The sequence below is a fragment of the Vicia villosa genome, unplaced genomic scaffold (genome assembly GCF_029867415.1).
Source record: "Vicia villosa cultivar HV-30 ecotype Madison, WI unplaced genomic scaffold, Vvil1.0 ctg.000148F_1_1, whole genome shotgun sequence".
Classification (NCBI taxonomy): domain Eukaryota; kingdom Viridiplantae; phylum Streptophyta; class Magnoliopsida; order Fabales; family Fabaceae; genus Vicia; species Vicia villosa.
This window is the reverse complement of record NW_026705039.1, coordinates 942,671-948,111: the sequence shown is the minus strand read 5'-3', so window position 1 is coordinate 948,111 and position 5,441 is coordinate 942,671. Positions and strand designations below refer to the sequence as shown.

The 5,441-nt window shown below is 39.1% G+C and overlaps 1 long non-coding RNA gene across 1 annotated transcript; it reads left to right on the top strand.

Moving 5' to 3' along the window:
• Nucleotides 1–430: 430 nt before the first annotated feature.
• On the top strand, nt 431–1,856 carry LOC131624690 (uncharacterized). The gene is made up of 3 exons (XR_009290647.1): nt 431–810; nt 936–1,041; nt 1,616–1,856. It is a non-coding gene; the product is annotated as an uncharacterized LOC131624690 (long non-coding RNA).
• Nucleotides 1,857–5,441: the final 3,585 nt, after the last annotated feature.

The following is a 5,441-nucleotide window of genomic DNA, read 5'->3' as shown; positions in this document are numbered from 1 at the left end:
GAAGAAGAAGGGGATTGAATGAGTGATGATTATGGTGAGAGGTTGAAGATGATTATGGAGGAGAAGGTTGAAGGTTGATGGAGAGAAGATGATGAATCTGAATGAAGGTGATGAGGTGAGAATGATGAAGATGATGAATGAGCGTGTGTATTGGAATGAGTCAGAAAATGGCGTGTGTGTTGAATCTGAAAGGTGAAGCAGTTTATATAGGTTGCAGGGTGTGAAATCAGTTAGAGGTGAGTGATTGAGAGCTCTTGGATCGAAATTCTGTTAGGGGTTTGGAGGGTGGTGATTGAAGGTCAGAGATGTCGGTTGGATTCTGTTATTGATTTTTGGAGTTTGTTTTGATTCTGTTAAGTTAGTTAAGTGGTTAGGGTGGTGGTTAGGAATCTGTTATGAATTCAGTTAGAGGTTGTTATAGATTGTTAGGAAGTTAGGATTCTGTTATGGTAACTGGGAACTTGAGTGAGGACTGAAAGTTAGTTGGATAGTTAAGGAGTTATGTTAGTGCAGTAGGATACTTGTAACTGTTAGCTTGAATCAAGTAAAAAAGTTAGTGTGAGATTATTAGCAGAATTCCTCGACTCTTGTACTTGTTTTTCTGACTGTTTCAACTGAACCCTGAATTGTATGCAATCGCGTGATGAGATTGTGAGGCCTTGATTGTGCAAGTTCGCTGAGTTTTTCTTTTGAACTGTATGCAGGTTTGTGACTGATGTAAACACTTGGTATTGATTTATGTGTAGAATTCTGGAGTGGAACTTGAGGTGGTGAAGGTTCTGAAGGTTACAGGGAGAATTGAGAATGGCGGTAATTGAAGATTCTCAAGAGAATTTGTTACATGTTTTCTCTACTCTTTCAATTTCTGTTTTTTGGTCCTTATGCCCAAATTCTATTATTATTTTTCTGATATCATTTTTCTGTCTTTGAATTAGGTACCGCAATATGTGGCTTTACGGATCGATACTGCAAGCTGGTATAGGTGGGCAGCAGGCTGCTTTTTTGTGTTGGATTTTGTTTATGAGTATTTCAACGACCAAGGTATGTATGAACTGAAACCTGTATATGAGGTAGAACTCGATGATTGCACCGTCACGGTACCATGTGTAGTGGTTGTTAGGTGGACTGAATGCATAACCGACACACTGAAATTAGTCTTTTCCTTTTTTGAATGCTAATGCTGGGACTTGAAGTATACTGTCAGTAGGTTAGTTTTTTTGGTTTTGACAATTAGAACCTTGGTTTTGATGTGTAGGGAATGTTTGAATATGTGAAATGAATCCTCCTGAATGTGGGTTATTGTCTAAAACATGAGATTATGTACTGAACTTGTGGGATTATGCACTGATTGTTGATTATGGACTGGCAGCATGCTATCGAAACTGTGAATTTATTCCTTAAGATGTCTTGATTCTGAGTTAAATATGATGACAGGTCGTGGTTCGTTCTTCAACTTGATGCAGGACCGTTAGTCTTGAACTTTGTTATGTTTTTCCTGTTTGACTTTGATTTAATGAAGATTAGCCTGAACTGAAAGTCTTGTATGGACAATATGCTGCTTGCTGAATTTTGAACTAATACCAATACATTATTGTCTTCATGTGAGTGTATGCAGGTCACTTTACTTGGTCAAGGTTTTGGGCATGGCTTGGTGCAATGATGGAATCCATTGAAGTAGGATTATGGTGCAATAGGTGAAATGAAGAGAAAGGAAGAAATGGTTATGGAGAGTGGAAGAGAAATAGGCCTGTACATTTGAAAGGAATAGATTTAGAAATCTTTATGTTTATGTGAATTTCTGGATGTTTTGTATTTGTGCAATGGTGATGGTTTTGTAACAACAAAATTTGAATTTCTTTTAATTTGCATTCCATTATAGATTCCAATCTTCCTTCTATGCATAATCGAACCGAAAGTCTTTCTAAATGGGCTTGTCTTGGACAAAATGAATGAACTTTGGTAGCATCAATGTATCCATGCATAAATCCCACGCTTGCTGAGATATATTTATTTTTTCAAATGGGTTAAGCTTTGAAACCAAAAATCCCGAGTGTTTGGACATTAGGTGGAGTCAAAGTCAAACTTCTTAGCTGACCTTGACCAAAGTCAAAGAATTTATACATATGCCTTGGATTAACACTTATACCATTCTTCATAATCTCACTATAATAAAATCCGAATTGCTACGATCGAATCTTTGGTAAACCAATTCATTATCATCTTATTGCACCAACTATTATTCCATTCCTGTACCTCAACCAACTGTATGAACCCCTTGAATAGGCAAGAAATAGAATCAGAGAATGATGTAATCTTGTCAAATGATGACCACAAGTACGTGAACATTTACAAAGAGCCACCAATGAATCCTTACATCCATGATCCCTGATTTCATTTTCAAACTATTGATGAATGCATGATTTTATTGATGACCTAATGAGATGTATGCAAATGATTTATGAAGCGTGAGCCAGTTAGAAATTACAGGGTAGGACAAATTTAGGGTATGACAGCTGCCCCTATTTAATCGTCTTAAACTTGGATGTGAGATTGGCGCTAGCCTTTCGAACATTCAAGGTAGAAGAAGATTAAATATCAAAGTGCCAGAAATTTGTCCTAAAGGGAAGGTGGTGTAAATGTTATCTTTATTATATGTTTTGATATCTGCTGGGGAAAGAGAAATGTTTTTCTTTTTTCTGGTGGAAAAGTTTACGGTGAGTAATGGTTGAATGGTGATAGCTTGTAACGTGGTAACGGTGCCGACACGGGGTTTTCAAAGAGAATGGTTGTATGAAGCAATGATCGAAAGAAAAAGACCTCGTGCGATTTACGACTCAACGTCAGGACTGAAAGGAACAAGATCTCGTAGCGATCTTATGACTCCACATCGAAAGAAAATCTCGTGCGATTTTCCACACTTTGGAAAGGAATAAGATCTCGTAGCGATCTTATGACTCAACATCAGGACTGAAGGGAATAAGATCTCGTAGCGATCTTATGACTCAACATCGAAAGAAAATCTCGTGCGATTTTCCACACTTTGGAAAGGAATAAGATCTCGTAGCGATCTTATGACTCAACATCAGGACTGAAGGGAATAAGATCTCGTAGCGATCTTATGACTCAACATCGAAAGAAAATCTCGTGCGATTTTCCACACTTTGGAAAGGAATAAGATCTCGTAGCGATCTTATGACTCAACATCAGGACTGAAGGGAATAAGATCTCGTAGCGATCTTATGACTCAACATCGAAAGAAAATCTCGTGCGATTTTCCACACTTTGGAAAGGAATAAGATCTCGTAGCGATCTTATGACTCAATATCAGGACTGAAGGGAATAAGATCTCGTAGCGATCTTATGACTCAACATCGAAAGAAAATCTCGTGCGATTTTCCACACTTTGGAAAGGAATAAGATCTCGTAGCGATCTTATGACTCAACATCAGGACTGAAGGGAATAAGATCTCGTAGCGATCTTATGACTCAACATCGAATCGACATCGAGGGACGGAAGAAGACATTGTGTCAGACACTCATCAGAGATTGAAGATACCTCGCATCGGCACCGTGGTTGGAAGTGTTTGTAGTATGATAGCAGATATCAGGCAAAGTTTGTACAGGTAACAACTTGAGAGGATGGGTCATTGTTCTGATTCAACATTGGCTCCTATTATCTGGCTTATGCTTTGTATGCATGTTTGAGTTTTTGCGGCGTAATGATCCATTGTAATGGATATGCTACGCTTTTGAGGATGCAGTGCTGTATGCAATGGATTCTATATGCAAAGAGTGCCAAATAAAGGCCCTGGTGGAGTAAACACCAGGGAGAATCCCCTTAGTGTTAAGGACCATGTGGAGGTGCCACTAGATATTGGACTTTGATTTGTAAGATGCACTTTTCTTTGACTTGAAGAATGATTTCTGACTTCTCACCATGTGCCACTGCCTGAAGGATTTTCAGCTTGAGGAGATTCCTTCGATTCACCATGTTGGGAATGAGAAATCCAGATAAGGAGCCTTGGCTAGGGAAGTAGGGCAACTCCTAGGAGAAATAAACTCCTATGCTTGAGGAATGGAACAAACTCTCGGGAGAAATAACCTCCATGCTTGGGGAGAGACCAAGATTCTAGGAGAAATAAACTCCTATGGTCGGGGAGCGACAAAAAACTCAGAATTGTGCCCCAAGCTTCGTGACTTATGGAGGAATTTGCCCCAAAGGATCCTTGGAGAGATTTGTCGAATCTCGACTTAACTGCCCCAGATTGGTCGAACTCAAGAGAGATTCCTCGACTTGATTGCCCCAGATTGATCAAGGCTCGAAGAGCTTTGTCGACATGATTGCCCCAGATATGCTGAATTTGAGAGGTCAAACCTCGACTTAATTGCCCCTGATTAGGTACATCGGACTAGAATCCTCAAGCCTTCATAGTTTTGAAGTTAAACACACATGGAAACAACTTTACCACGCTCAACGGAGTCTTCAAACTCTTCCCCTCAAGGTAATCAAAGAAAGCATTAACTGTGCATGCCCAACGGAGTTTTTAGAGAATCTGCCCCTTGATGGTCAACATTTGAAGTGATTAGCTTTTACTCCTCGGAGTTCTCAAGTCTTGTTGCTTTGACATGATCAAGTTACTTACTGATTCTCATCATGGTAACTTCCTTGATGTTAAGCACGTATTTGTATGCAAAAGAATGTTAATTCTAAGAATGATGATTCTAAAGCAAAGCCTATGTTAGTCTTGAAGTTGTAAAACTTTTTTTTTTTTGTGAAATGAGGTTGCGACCTCTTGTGAATGGATCACTAGTTGACACAACCTCGATTTTTTTCATATAAAAGATAAAGCAAACATACGATACCAACATGGATATGAGTCTCACTTCATTGGGAATCAGTTAAACGCTATCTCATAGGAGTGTGCTTTCAAAATAACCCTACTTCAATTAGGACTTTTAAGGGTTGTAACTTGGCCAGGTTCACGGTTTTCAGAAAACAAAGGATTTTAGGCTCAAAATTATCTGGTACCCACCCCCTTCGTGATGTTCTCCATTCCTAGGTTCCATTAACTCGACATGAGTGTTCATTCCTCACAAGGAATTTGGGATGGTCGAGGAATCAATGAGGTTTTTCGGACATGGCAGTCACTCACTTTCTTATTCTTCTGATTGATCATCACACGACTTTGTTCCTTTGATGAGGATTTTTATTTTGTAATTCTTGTTTTTCGCTTCTGCTTTCCCTAACTTTTGCCTGGACAAATTCTCTTGAATTTTATTTTGGAGTCCAGCGGGATGCCCTAACCTTTTTGCCTAAGTCACTTGTTTTCGTGTTGTTGACTTAGCGGGCTCTTTTTTTTTTTATTCACCTCCTTTTTTTTTTGAACAAGTCGTGTGATCTTGAATCTTTGATTTGCGGGAGGTGATGGTGACTGCCTCGT